General features: G+C 41.9%; 1 non-coding gene and 1 pseudogene across 1 annotated transcript; both read right to left on the reverse strand.

Moving 5' to 3' along the window:
• Nucleotides 1–7222: 7222 nt before the first annotated feature.
• On the reverse strand, nt 7223–7335 carry LOC143965186 (U8 small nucleolar RNA; annotated as a pseudogene).
• A 4612-nt stretch (nt 7336–11947) lies between these two features.
• Nucleotides 11948–12019, reverse strand: TRNAW-CCA (transfer RNA tryptophan (anticodon CCA)). The gene has a single exon. It is a non-coding gene; the product is annotated as a tRNA-Trp (tRNA).
• Between the last annotated feature and the right edge of the window lie 3623 nt (nt 12020–15642).

The following is a 15642-nucleotide window of genomic DNA, read 5'->3' on the forward strand; positions in this document are numbered from 1 at the left end:
ATGTAAGCCAAGCTAACTGTAAAAGAAAAAAAAAAACATCCTTTTCCAAATGTGCACCATTTCTGAAACTGTCCATGAAAAAGGCAGTTCCATAATACCCCATACAGCCTTAAAGTAATATTAAAGGCTTGCTGTTGTAGCACTACCCCTCTAGGAGCTGCTGATAAATGTTCAATCCTATACCCGGCCTATCTACCCCAAGAACATTCTTGACCCCTCTGGCACACCTGTATGGTAATATGAATGTGGGACCCAGCAGTAAAGAGAAACACAGCAATGATACACTATATCGTGTATTTACCATAACCTTGGGACCCGTCACTTCACCAGCTGTAGTAATAGATAGAGTCTCACACAGGTTATCAATTAACCATTTAGAAAGTTTCCTGAAATGGTAAATAAACATACGGAACAATGTGGTCAGATATAAACAGTAAATGGCAATGGATGACCATCAACACGGATGTAAGCACTGTAAATCCAACATATACAGTGTAGGGGTACAGTGGAACAAATGTCTGATATCCTCAAAGGTCTATAGCAGCCTTTCTCAACCTTTTCAACATGGAGGAACCCTTGAAATAGTTCTCCGGACTCGGGGAACCCCTGCTAAAAATTAGAAATCTACAACTCATGATACATTAATGTGATGGTCAGTGGGAAGAATGGTCCTTACACGTGTGGTCATTGGGAAGAATTACCTCCTTACAGATAGCTAAAAGATCAATGGTGTCGGTGGGAACTTATCTGAGAGGCAGAAATTGCCCAATGCTGAAGGAACCCTGAGGAACCTCTGGAGGAACCCTGGTTGGGAATCACTGGTCTATATCAACCACCTTCCCACTGAAGCCTCAACACAGATACACTAAATTGCAATGTAATGTCTTTCACGTGTATTGACACCATACAGTGTTTAACCTATACCCCCCCCCAGGTTGTAATGCAATGTCCCAAATGCATAGTGAACTGTAATGCTTTGTAGACGGTGATAAAAGTTCCTTGTCTTTTTGGTTTTCAGCTAACTTATGGTATTAGACTGCAGTATTTGTAAATCCGAACAGGTAGACAGCAGACTGTAGGATAAACAGTGCGCTGGTAATTGTGTACTTGCAAATATAAGGGCACTTATAACACTTTCTCCTTAGCAGTGGATGTGAGTCAGTATTGACTTTATAGCATAGGGAAGGCAAACCCTGAAGCCTCTTAGTCTGAACACATGAGGAGAGGATGAGCTTTGTGTAAACAGCATCCTGGATAGGCTTGTGCAATTCGTTTCGTAACGAATCGAAATTCGGCCGAATTTTGCATCTTTCGGACATTCGGATGCATCCGAATGTCCGAATAAAAAAATAACGAATAACAACGAATACGAAAGAAATATAACGAATGAATTTGAATGAATTCGACATGATTCGGTAATTCTTTAAAGATCTAATGAAACAAAAGGTCAGCTCAAAGTAAATCTTATAGTCCAATCAGCTAATTAATTTTGTGCCGGAGGTTGGATTACTGGCAAAGTGCATTCCTGAGAACTGAGTTAGAAGGGTGTTGTATTGTATTTGAGCAGAGGAGAAGAGACGTTGTCATTGTGTGTGTTAAAAGATTTAATAAACAAAAGACTTTCCAAACTACGAATCATTATCACGAATGTCTATACATACATAAATAGCGAATTTCAATGAATAAGAACAAATAAATTCGACACTCTACGAATAATAACGAATTATCCGAAAACGTATTAACGTAACCTAACGAATATAGCAGAACGAAATGATGTATTTTACAAATGACAACGAACCAAAACTAAACAAAATTTTCCATTATGCACAAGTCTAATCCTGGATACTGTCAAATCTTAAGCATATGATCCTCTGGAGTCCAGAGACGGATAAGTGAGCATTCCATACCGGAAGTACCTGCCTTTATGGAGCCAAGAGCCTAAACAGAGAGAACCCTCCATCAGGATTCACCCAACACACAGTACCTGATTGGGACCAGTCAGGATTCTAAGCATGTTAGACTCACTGTTGTACGACACGTTTGTCCAACCATTTTGCGTATGCATCTTCCTTCCATTATTGATACAACTTCAGTCAAGCATTTGTTCCTGTTGGTCCATGCGGTCTTTACCTTGCTTGTAGGAAGACCCCCAACGATACATTTCCATTGCATATTATATGCGGACTGCTTACTGGGATAAATGTTCTGTTCCCTTTAGTACGGAATTTACATACCCAGTGAATTGTGGACTTCACGTCCGCACAGTTTATATATTTCAAATTTTTATTATTATTTATAAATTTTTTCACTTACCTGTGTTTTACCACTATGGACTTTTTATGTGATTAGCCATCATTGGTATCTTGTATACTTAGTCACATTTCCACATATAAATTTGTATGCTTTCATATCAGCACTACACTATTTCCCTTCTTAACCCTGAAGCTCCACTGTATGCAGCCCATGGATAAGTGAGTTCACTCCTGTGGGAATACAAGTCTCACCAGCAGTCCACAGACAACTCACTTAGCCAACATTACACTTTATTGAAGTGGGCAGGTGCCCTTCTCACCAAGTAGACCCAGAGACTGTGAGACTTCGTCTAGTCTCTCCGCCTGGTGTCCCAGTCTAAAGAAAGATGGCTCTGTGCATGCTGCAGTGGCTTCTCCGGATAGCTGCAATGCAGTTGGCTTCAAATGCCCTTAAAGTGGAGGGCCACCCTGAAAAAAAAATGAAAATTTTTTTTTTAACTTACCAGAAATGCCTGTTGCTAGGCACATCGTCCTAATCTGCCTCTTCCTCCTCCGTGTGGCATCTTCTGGGTAATGGGTCGCGCTGTGTTCTGGGAACTGTGTGTCCCAGAACACAGCGCGCCCCATTCACAAAGCGCTACGCGGTAGGAAACAGGCAGTGAAGCCGCAAGGCTCCACTGCCTGTTTCCCTTAGCCAAAATGGCGGCGCCGAGAGCCGAGGGACGGGTCAGCCTCGAGCGGGCGCCCTGGACAAGTAAGTATGCTTATTAAAAGTCAGTGACAGTGTTTGCAGCTGCTGACTTTTAAATATTTTTTTTTTTAAACCGGCCCTCCTCTTTAAGTGCAGACCGATCCTCCTGCTCAATCAGCAGAGCCGTTCACAGGGATCCCTCTGGGGCAGGCGATCACAGCCCTAGGCACACACACACAGACCACCTGCTGTGTGTTGAATGGCGTCCGGAGAGACTGAAAGCAGGCCACGCCTGTCCTTTTATCTGCTTACCCAGCAGGTTGTTCTGTGACTTGGCATTGTGGGTCAGTAGTTCCCAGACTGATTTTAGCACAAGAGTCACTTCCTTATTAACCACTTGCCGACCGCCGCACGACGATGTATGTCGACAGAATGGCACGGGCAGGCATATGGGCGTACCTGTACGTCCCTGCCTTCCCGCGGGTGGGGGGCCCGATCGGGCCCCCCCCCGGTGCCAGCGGCGGTCGGTTTTCGTTCAGAAGCGATCCGGGATGAGGGGGCGGCCATTCATTCATGGCCACCCCCTCTCGATCGCTCCTGACGAATGGAAGTGAGGCGTGACATCACTTCCTCTCCTGTAATGTAAACACAGGAGAGAAAGTGATGTAATCTCTCCTCTGTGTCGGTATTTTTCGTTCCGGCACCGAGGAGAGAGGATCGGTGAGTTGCACCAACACGACACTTCCCAGTAGAACATGCCAGGCACACTCTCACCCCCCCTTCACCCCCCGATCACCCCCCCAATCACCCCTGCCCCCCCAGTCACAGTGACACCAATAGCATTTTTTATTTTTTTTTGCATTGGTGTCATTTGTGACTGTAATAACTGTTAGGGCAGTTAGGGTTAGCCCCCTTTAGCTCTAGGGTACCCCCCTAACCCCCCCAATAAAGGTTTAACCCTGTGATCACCCCCCGTCGCCAGTGTCACTAAGGCTGGGTTCACATTGCAGCGGTTTATGAGAACGGATGTGATTCGCACCGCACTGCAGTGCAAATCACATCCGATCTCTGTGCGATTCGAGTTCAGCCATACAGATAGTATGGCTGAATTCGCGCCGCACCCGCCGCACCCGCCGCAAATTCGCACGGGACCCTTTTTTTGGTCCGCAGCAGAATCGGATCGCATGGGTGTTCACACCATGCGATCCGAGTTTGCAGATCGCACTGCGATATGCGAACTGATCTGGGGGTGTCATTAACATTTCACTGACACTCCCAGCAGTTCGCATAGGGCAGTGTGAACTGCCGCCGGGAGGCATGCGATGCGGGAACCCGCCGCGGATTCGTGGCGTTCCTGCATCGCTCCAGTGTGAACCCAGCCTAATAAGCGATCGTTTTTCTGATCGCTGTATTAGTGTGACAGGTGACGCTAGTTAGGCAGGTAGGTATTTAGGTTCGCCGCAGCTTTTTATAGCGCCAGGGACCCCCATATACTACCGCATAAAGCCCCCTGATTGCCCCCTAGTTAACCCTTTCACCAGTGATCACCATATAACTGTTACAGGTGACGCTGGTTGGTTAGTTATTTTTTTATAGTTTCAGGGCACCCGCCATTTATTACCTAGTCTCACTAGTGTACCCCTAAATTTAGGGGTGTCTACTTTCCAAAATGGGGTCATTTGGGGGGGGTTTGTGCCATCTTGGCATTTTATGGCCTTCAAAACTGTAACGCCCTTAGAAAGCCTGAAGGCAGTGCTTGGTTTTCGGGGCCCCGTACGCGGCTAGGCTCCCAAAAAGTCCCACATATGTGGTATCCCCGTACTCAGGAGAAGCAGCAGAATTTATTTTGGGGTGTCATTTCACATATGCCCATGGCATGCGTGAGCAATATATCATTTAGTGACAACTTTGTGAAAAAAATAAATAAAATAAAAAAGTTTGTAATTTTCCTGCAACTTGTGGCAAAATATAAAATATTCCATGGACTCAACATGCCTCTCAGCAAATAGCTTGGGGTGTCTACTTTCTAAAATGGGGTCATTTGTGGGGGTTTTGTGCCATCTTGGCATTTTATGGCCTTCAAAACTGTAATAGGTAGTGAGGAGTGAAATCAAAAATTTACGCCCTTAGAAAACCTGAAGGCGGTTCTTGGCTTTCGGGGCCCCGTACGCAGCTAGGCTCCCAAAAAATCCCACACATGTGGTATCCCCGTACTCAGGAGAAGCAGCAGAATTTATTTTGGGGTGTCATTTCACATATGCCCATGGCATGTGTGAGCAATATATCATTTAGTGACAACTTTGTGAAAAAAAAAAAAAAAATTAAAGTTTGTAATTATCCCGCAACTTGTGGCAAAATATAAAATATTCCATGGACTCAACATGCCTCTCAGCAAATAGCTTGGGGTGTCTACTTTCTAAAATGGGGTCATTTGTGGGGGTTTTGTGCCATCTTGGCATTTTATGGCCTTCAAAACTGTAATAGGTAGTGAGAAGTGAAATCAAAAATTTACGCCCTTAGAAAGCCTGAAGGCGGTGCTTGGGTTTCGGGGGCCCCGTACGCGGCTAGGCTCCCAAAAAGTCCCACATATGTGGTATCCCCGTACTCAGGAGAAGCAGCAGAATTTATTTTGGGGTGTCATTTCACATATGCCCATAGCATGTGTGAGCAATATATCATATAGTGACAACTTTGTGTAAAAAAAAAAAAATTTTTTTTTCATTATTCAATTGCTTGAGGCAAAAAAATAAAATATTCAATGGGCTCAACATGCCACTTATCAATTTCCTTAGGGGGTCTACTTTCCAAAATGGGGTAATTTGGGGGGGTTTTGTACTGCCCTGCCATTTTAGCACCTCAAGAAATGAGATAGGCAGTCGTAAACTAAAAGCTGCGTAAATTCCAGAAAACGTACCTTAGTTTGTAGATGTGACAACTTTTGCGCAAACCAATAAATATACAGTTATTGTATTTTTTTTTACCAAAGACATGTGGCTGAATACATTTTGGCCTAAATGTATGACTAAAATTGAGATTATTGGATTTTTCTAATAACAAAAAGTAGAAAATATCATTTTTTTTCAAAATTTGCGGTCTTTTTACGTTTATATCGCAAAAAATAAAAATCGCAGAGGCAATCAAATACCATCAAAAGAAAGCTCTATTTGTGGGAAGAAAAGGACGCAAATTTTGTTTGGGTACAACATTGCATGACCGCGCAATTACCAGTTAAAGCAGCGCAGTGCCAAATTGTAAAAAGACCTCTGGTCATTGACCAGCAAAATGGTCCGGTCTGAAAGTGGTTAAACTATATCTCCCACAATGATTCGTAACGCTGCTTCGCAACAACTGTTCACAGAAACAAAAGTCTCAATAGCTTTAAACGGACACTAGAGGGAACCAAACTCGTAAAGACCATCACATTATTTAGCATGATAACTTGGTCACAACCCTGGCGCTACACTGTTAAAAAAAAAAAAATGTCATACTTATATGCTCTGTGTAGTGTTTTTGCACAGAGCCGCCCTGACTCTTCTCATCTTGGGTCCCCCGCTAGCGCTCCCGGCTTCTGCTGAGTGCCCCCAGAGCAAGCAGCTTGCAATGGAGGCACCCAAGCAGGCTTACTCCTGAGCCGCTGCTCTGCATGTCCATTGACACACACAGAGCCGGGGCTCGCCCTGCCCCCTCTCTCTCCTCAATGGCTCACTGGCTGTGATTGACAGTAGTGGGAGCCAATGGCTCCCGCTGCTGCCTCAGCCAATGAGGAGTGAAAGTCCCCAGAGAGCCATGCAGTCATGCACATCGCTGGACCATGAAGGGGCTCAGGTAAGTATTGGGAGGGGCTGGTGCATAGAGGTTTTTTGCATAGACTGCATGGGTGTAAAAAACCTTGAGCCTTTGGAGCCACTTTAAGGCATCTCCCAAGCCTGTAATTTAATGGATGTGTGTATTTTCAATACAACACAAAAAGGCAGCACTTTAATAAATGAGGCGAAGATGCTATTCAGTAAAGGTTGGCCATTTTCCCAGGTGCTCAGGCATCTGTATTATCAATGTTGAGTTTGAAGCCTCATGGAAAGACCTTCTCCCCACTATACAGTAATTTTTTTTGCATTGCTTCGTGTCCCCTATGACAGTTCCAAGAGACTTTTTTTGGCAGTAGCTTACATATTAGCTTTAACCAAGCAGTTTTAGTTATCCTTAATCACAATTTATACTAATACTCTGCTCTTAAACACACCAAAAATACTTCATGAATACCAGTGATTGGCCTCAGAATATCAGTTCAAAGTGGTGGGGAGATGACTAGCATAATCACACACTCATCCTCCTCCATTCATCATGCTCATTTCTTTACAAGGAGAACCAGGTAAGGATTAACCTCACTGATAACTGCTCCAGCTGAGACCCAAGATTGGGACTTCCTTACTTTGGTTAGGGAGATCATAATATGGTACTTTAAAAAAAAAAAAGAATATAATGACAATATGACAAGGCTGTCTAGCAACACACAAGAACAATATAAAACTCATCCTGGTTCTGCTGTATTGTGCCAATAAAGAAGAAAATATAAAACATGTTCCAAAAGGACAGGATCTCCACTCAGTCTGAAGCTGAAGCTTACTTGTGGAAGTATTACTTGTGGAGGACACAATGAATATATTTGCCAGCACCCTATGGATGTTGCGTCCAAAGTTTTTCATATTAAACCATGATCACATCACAAGCAACAAAGTGCAAGGTTTCCGAGTCACGCAGGACCCCTTCGTCAGGCATGTGATGATCGCATGCCTGATGAAGGGGGCCTGCATGACTCCGGAACCTTGTACTCTCTTGCTTGTGATGTGGCCATGCTTTAATTAAAAAAAACAAAAAACATTTGGACTGAAGATCCGTAGGGTGCTGGCAAATATATTCATTGTGGCTTTCATGATCCAGTTTCCAGCTGGTGGTTGCTACAGCATCCAATATCCTAGAGTTTTCCCTAGGAACGTGTACAATGGGAATATGGGCTATTACTTGTAGAGGAGTCACATTCTCTGGAACCCACCCAGTAATGGCCACGTATTGTGGTACGGGGTATCTTATAGCCAGAGGTGTCACAGAAGAGGAGACGTTCAGGAACGTGGGAAGAGATCATCTCATAATGTTACTGGGAGTTAAGTGAGCTGTTGACTGTTCTGATGGGGTGACTAGCCCATAGTGGGGCGCATGGGCCCTCCTCCTCCGACGCCGGACACAGTGCACTTATGGGAAGCATCACGTCTATGCAATCACAAGATTGTTCATTTGCGGCCGTTTAGCCTGCCTTGCAGTGCTTTCTGAAGCACTGAGTAGTTTCCACCTGGCACCTGTAGTATCTATTACTACAGCCGGGCAGTTTGATTGACACCTCAGTTTGATGTCACTTCCTGTTTTCTCTCTCCTATTGCGCCCGGGAGAGAGGAAACAGGAAGTATGAGAGGAGCGGACCTCTCCACCGCTGCTGTGGAAGGAGACACCGCTGGAGAGGATAACACACAGCAAGGTAAGTAACGGGGAGGGAGGTTTAATGTGACACAGGCTGCTTCATTTGGCGGTGACACAGGCAGGCTGCATTTGGTGGGACACAGGCTGCATTTGGTGGGAAACAGGCTGTATTTGGTGGGACACAGGCTGCATTTGGTGGGACACAGGCTGCATTTTATGTGACATGTGGCTGCATTTAAGGAGGGACTCCGCTGGGGGCATCTGGTGTAAGGACGGACTCCGCTGGGGACACCTGATGGCATCTGGTGGCAGGTGACATGGCTAGTGACACGCTCATGGCTCCCACTGATTCTGCATTATGGTGAGTTGAGATGTAATAATAGAAATAATGCGCTTCAATCATCCTGACACCATAACAACCCTGGTGCCGGGATGATTGAAGTGCCAACACCAGGTGTTTGGAGTATCTTTATCTGCTGATTGTTAAACTTTCTACAATACCCATATTTCTATTGTTGTGTAGGATCTGGGCCTGCTGTCCCTCCACCCCTCTTTCCATCTCCCTCCATCCCTCGTTCATCTCAGATACTAACCACACCACCTTAGAGCCACACCCATTTTCACCAAGTAGGAAGGGTCAAAAAAAAAAAAAAAAAAGGAAGGGTGGATCTGGCGTCCCCCCATCCTAAAACTTCACCAGCCACCACTGGGGGTGACTATAGGCGAGTGGAGTGCGGTTGAAATAAACATACACATTCCAGATGCAATAGAAAGAACTAGTACTGTAGACAGAGTATGATAGTTTACAACAAGCCCAGTGGGAAAGCAGCTCGAACAGGAACACTCATGGATGAATACCACATTGTAGCACAGCAGATCTCCGTCGAACTGACAGGGTCTGTCTTGAGGGGCGGAATGTGGTGCGGCTGGTCTGTGTCCAATCACAGAGGTTTCCAGGAAAAGCGCCGGTCCCCTACTCATCTGGAACCTTTCCCTGCTGCTATTACTGTCCCTGACAGACAGGTGACCTGTCTCTGCACTACCCACATGCTAAAAGTGCACCAAACGCAAGAGCCAGGATCTTAAATACACTCTGCCTGATCCAAGATGGCCACCAGAGTCACATGGGCTGTAAGCATGAAACCGTATTGCTGCCCCAGTGACCCAGGAAACCATAGAGGAATCATGTTCCTCTTGACTTCCTCTCCCTCTGCACTGCCACTGTGGTTGAACACCACCTGCAGTGGAAAAAATAGACTGCACCTGCCTGCATACAGGCTAACTACCTAAAAGTGCAGCATCCAGAAATTAGAAGTAAGGGACACATCCACAAGGGGTTAACAGCATATATATAAAATATGCCGCTTTAATGATTATTTCATGTGTCTGTGGCCTCCACCCATAGGGGCAGACATTAGCGAGCGTTACTAACGAGTCCCCAATTGGGCACGTTGAGGTTATGTTAAGCCGGGCCCACAACTATGCTCAATATAGTTTGTTGTTAACCTGTAAGAAATTGCATGTTGTGTTGGTAGATTGCATACATTAGTGTTAGCAAATGTAATATAGCAGGCTTGCCAAACAGGAATTTGACTGGTATATTAGCTGCCAAGCTGCAAATGGTGGCAAGCTAGCCTGGGTCACGTGCCTACAAGAGAGCTTGTGGAATCTCAGAAGGTGAACACCAAACCATTCAGAACCAGATATGAAAATCAGCCCAAACAGGAAAGGAGCACTGGACTCCCATCATGCTTACATTATGGCTGCAAATAAGGGTTTCCTAGAGTTTGAAAATGCCAACTACTATATATTTATTTGCAGCCCACAGCTAGGGTTGGCAGCTCAAACGTATTGGTTAAGTTACTAAGAGTGTGGTGCTCATAATACCATGTTGGGGATTTGATTGTGTGGTTCGTTTCATTCTGAATAGAAATTCTGACAAATTTTTCGTAATTTGGAAATTCAGATGTATCTGAATTTCCGAATGACAATAGTAATGAATTTAAACGAATCTGAATTAATGAAACAAAATTCGAATTTGAATAGTTTTCTAATCGAATTTGAATTTCCAAATAGAATAAAATAGAATAGAAACTAATAAAATAGAATAGAAAAATAAAATAATAGAAAAAAATAGAATAGAAAAAAAATTGAATAGAAAATAAAGGAATAGAATAGAAAATGACAATATTTCCGAATGATAATAGTAATGAATTTAAACGAATCTGAATTAATGAAACAAAATTCGAATTTGAATAGTTTTCTAATCGAATTTCCAAAGAGAATAGAAACTAATACAATAGAATAGAACAGAATAGAAACATAAAATAATAGAAAAAAATTGAATAGAAAAAAATTGAATAGAAAAAAATTGAATAGAAAAAAATTGAATAGAAAATAAAGGAATAGAATAGAAAATAAAATAATAGAATAGAAAAGAATATTGTAAAATAGAAGACAAAATAAAAGAACAGAATAAAATAGAATAGAAAATAAAGGAATAGAATAAAATAAATAAAATAGAAAAGATTAAAATAGAAAGAATATAACCATCTTCTGAAATTCGAATCTCAAATAGAATACATTTTATTTGGAATAGAATAGGAAACATAGAATAAAATACAAAGAATATAATTTTCCTCCAAAATTTGAATTTGAATAGAATAGAAAATAATAGAATATAATAGAAAAGAATAGATAAGCAAACAAAAGAATAGAACATAATAGAATAGAAGAGAATGAATATAACAATTTCCCAAAATTTGAATAGAATAAATCTGAATTTGAATAGAATAAATTTGAATTTGAATAGAATCGAAATTAATAGATTAGAATAGAAGAAGAAATAAAAGAATAAACTAGAATAAAATAATAGAATAGAATAAAACAATAGAAGAGAATGAATATAACAATTTCCCAAAATTTGAATAGAATACATTTGATTTCGAATAGAATAAATTTGAATTTGAATAGAATAGAAGTGAATAGATTAGAATACAATAGAAAATAAAAGAAAAGACTAGAATAAAAAATTTAATAGAATAAAACAATAGACTAGAAATGATATAACAATATCTTCCTAAATTTGAATAGAATAAATCTCAATAAAATAAAAAAGAATATTATAGAAATAGAGCATAATAGAATAGAAAATAAAAGAATAGAATAGAAAAAACAATAGAATCAAACAATATAACCATCTTCCTTAATTTGAATTTCAAACAGAATAAATCTGAATTTGAATAGAATAGAAAATAATAGAATATAATAGAAAAGAGTAAATAAAATAAAAAAATCTGAATAGACTAGAATAGGAAAAACAAGAATAGAATAGAGGAATATATATATATATGTGTGTGTGTATATATATATATACATATATATATATTTCATGAAATTACAGATGCACATGTGGCCTTATATGTTGTGTCTTTTTCCTTCCAATAACACAGTCACTGCATGCTATAGTGCAGAATAAAGTTTTCAACATTTCAAACAAATTTAAAGTAGTAGCTGTTTTTTTTTTAAAAACTGTTGACCCTGACGTGATTTGAACACGCAACCTTCTGATCTGGAGTCAGACGCGCTACCGTTGCGCCACAGAGTCCTATACCAAGAAACCTTTGCACTATTTTTAGTCATTTGCCACACCTGCTGTCCTTGTCCTTCAACAAGACACTTATTATGTAGACTGGCAGCATTTAGAAGGGCTTCCAAAAGTAAAAACATACAAACTGGTGTGTACTTATTCATAATTTATGAAAAACCCAGTAAATTCCGGCCAGTTAGCATATGGTGCTAACAACACCAAGACTTCCAATTTCGATTTCCATCCAAGATGTAAATTCTTGAAGCTGAATTTGTTTGTTATTTTTCTGTCCACCTTTGCGTTTTCTCTAATTCATGAGAGGAGGAGGAGGTAAGTAGCTCAGTGGCATCCTCCTCACTAATCTCAGATAAGATAAAAAAGATTGGTTACTGTCTCTATCCAGTTAAGGATCACCCTATAGCAGATTTGCTGCTTCAAGACAGCACCCCTGTGTAGAATCACGCATACAGTGCCTTGAAAAAGTATTCATACCCCTTGAAATTTTCCATATTTTATCATGTTACAACCAAAAACATAAATGTTTTTTTGGGGGGGATTTTATGTGATAGACCAACACAAAGTGGCAAATAATTGTAAAGTGGAAGGAAAATGATAAAGGATTTTCAATTTTTTTTTACAAATAAATATCAGTGCATTTGTATTCAGCCCCCTTTACTCTGATACCCCTAACTAAAATCTAGTGGAACCAATTGCATTTCACCTAATTAGTAAATAGTAAATTGCAAGACACCTAATTAGTAAATAGAGTCCACCTGTGTGTAGAAGACCTCAGAGGTTTGTTAGAGAACCTTAGTGAAGGGACAACACCATGAAGGCCAAGGAACACACCAGACAGGTCAGGGATATCGTTGTGGAGAAGTTTAAAGCAGGGTTAGGTTATAAAAAGATATCCCAAGCTTTGAACTTCTCACAAAGCACTGTTCAATCCATCATCTGAAAATTGAAAAGAGTATGTCACAACTGCAAACCTACCAAAAAGCTTGACGCGTTTCGTGGATTCGTTATACTTCTTCAGGAACAGATGCAAAATAAATATTTACAAAGAGTACATGAATTACAATTGGTCTGATGGTTGACTAAAAAAAGAGAGGGGATGGGGGAAGGAACACACCCACCCATACTTACAAATAAACTATGAGTTTGGAATGTGGTATTAAGAGTTGAAAGTTCACTTGAGGGGCATCTGTTCTGGGAGCTGGGGTAGTATAACCCATGACTCAAGGTGAAAAACCATCATGAGAAAGGTGTCCCTGGGAATGTGGTCCCCAACTGATAATCAGTGGTGATTCAATAGACATCACCAGAAAACATCTGTGAGCAAGTATAAAATATATATGATTATGCATAAAAAGGGGGGAATAGGTATGATCAGTGCAGGACTTACCATTGGGCTTGACTGGGCTCAAGCCCATGGGCCTCTCCAAATAAGGGGCCCCGCTGAGATACTCGGCTCAGCTCCGCTCACAGTCATGCCCAGTCCCGCCCTATGATGGACATAACACAGGGACTGGGCATGAACGTGAGCCAAGCCGAGTACACTCGGATACTCTCTGCGCCGCTCGGGGACTGCGACAGGACCCAAGAGCCGCCAAGAGGACCCGAGAGCTGCCGAGATGTATCACGGTGACGCCATTTTTAAACTTCAAGACTGCAATGACAAAGGCTTCACTGACAAGGCTGCAGATGGATGGGCAAGGCTGCAGATGGACACTGATAAGGGTGCATTGATGGGCATTTAAATGTAAGTTTTTTTCCTTAAACTTCCCTCCTAAAAGTTTTTTTCCTTAAAATCCCCATCTAAACTTCGGGTGCGTGTTATACGCCGGTGTGTGTTATATGCCGATAAATCCGATAATGTATAGAAGGTAGGGCCCGAAAATGACTCAAGCCCAGGGGCCCCCACCACCCTAAGTCCTGCCCTGGGTATGATGTAATACTGGTGAACCTTTACCATGGTAAAGAGCAAAGCTTAAGTAATATAGAGGGGTGACAAGATGTGCCCCACCACAGGGGGTTAGTGTTAGTAAGGAATTAAACACCAAAGAAAGAAATAATGTATCACAAAGAAAAAACGCTTAACATGAATACCTTGAGATTCTATGTAAAAAGCATAATCCGGAATGGTGCACAGTATCCACAGAGGACACAAGCCAAAAGGAATACCTATTCCAACTGGAGGTGGTATATATACCTTCATCTGATGGGGTCACGGGTAACAACCAACGTCACGCTGGCGAATGAAAAGAGGGGAGGCGCCATCACCTGAGAGGGATAAACCACTCGGCAATTGGCACCAAAAAAACATGTGAGATGCCAATGTCAATACAAAGCGCAGGCTCCACATGTGTTGACATCATACGTCCGGCGTTAGGGGCCTGGCATCGATGTGCATTGGGACACCCACCCAAACCCCTACATCACCGAGGGTGAAGGGGGAAGGGGAGGGCTCCCAGTGAGCATCGCATCTCTCGGAACTAGAGAAACCACAACCAACCCGAACAGCTCAGGCCACCTAAGAGCAGGAAAACACTAAGCCATAGATGTAAAGAATGTTACTGGGCATATATAAATAGTATAATAACATACATTCCACATGACCTGCCCTGAATGAGAGTGCTTCTCCGATGTGGGGAGGAGCCAGGAGCGCCACGATGGGACCCCAGAAGAGGAGGATCTGGGGCGACTCTGTGCAAAACCAACTGCACAAAGGAGGTAAGTATAACATGTTTGTTATTTTATGCATGATAAGTGGAATCCCATTACTGTCTCTTGGGCCCATTCACATCTATGCAAGATTTATGGATATCTGGTGTATGGAATGGTAGTGTTTTTTCTATTTTTCTACCATTTTATTTTATGTATTTATTTTTTTCAAAATTTCAGTTCTTTTTATTCATTGTCAATTGCATCTAGACTGGGGAACTTGGGTATCCTTGATAATTTATTAGTGTCTCCTTCATTTTTCACATATTGATTGGCCTGCCTTGTCACTATACCCATGAACCCCCATCTTTGACAGGAATCAAACTAAGACTCGAGAAAAACTACTGTAGGTGCAGGACTAATAACTGGAGGCAAGACATTGGGGGTTATTTACTAAAGGAAAATCCACTTTAAACTGCAACTGCACTTGGAAGTAAAGTCGCTGTAGATCCGAGGGGGACAGGAAAGGTATATTAAAAACAGCATTTTAGCTTGCACGTGATTGGATGAAAAATTAAGCAGAGCTTGCCCTCATTTCAGATCTACCCCTTAGATTGAAAGCAACTGCACTTCCAAGTGCACTTGCAGTGCCAAGTGGATTTGCCTTTTGTAAATAACCCCCATAGAGTTGGTTAAAGTAGAACACCAAAACACTTTGGAATTGGATATGAAAGTCACCCCAAAAAGGAAAGGAGCACTGAACTCGGCGCATGCTTAGATTATGGCTGCAACAGAAGGGTTTTCCTATGATTTGTCTAATTAAGAGGCAATATATGATGAGTGAAATCCCATTACTGTCTATCGGATCCATTGGCACTTATGTGTCTCCATGTGATTTGGAAATTTGGTACAAAAGGTAATAGCTGCAGAGAATGATTTGATGGGAGGGTGGCAACATGACAATATCCTCTCCTATA

The sequence above is a fragment of the Lithobates pipiens genome, unplaced genomic scaffold (genome assembly GCF_037356315.1).
Source record: "Lithobates pipiens isolate NorthernLeopardFrog02 unplaced genomic scaffold, aLitPip1_a1.2 Scaffold_8, whole genome shotgun sequence".
NCBI lineage: Eukaryota > Metazoa > Chordata > Amphibia > Anura > Ranidae > Lithobates > Lithobates pipiens.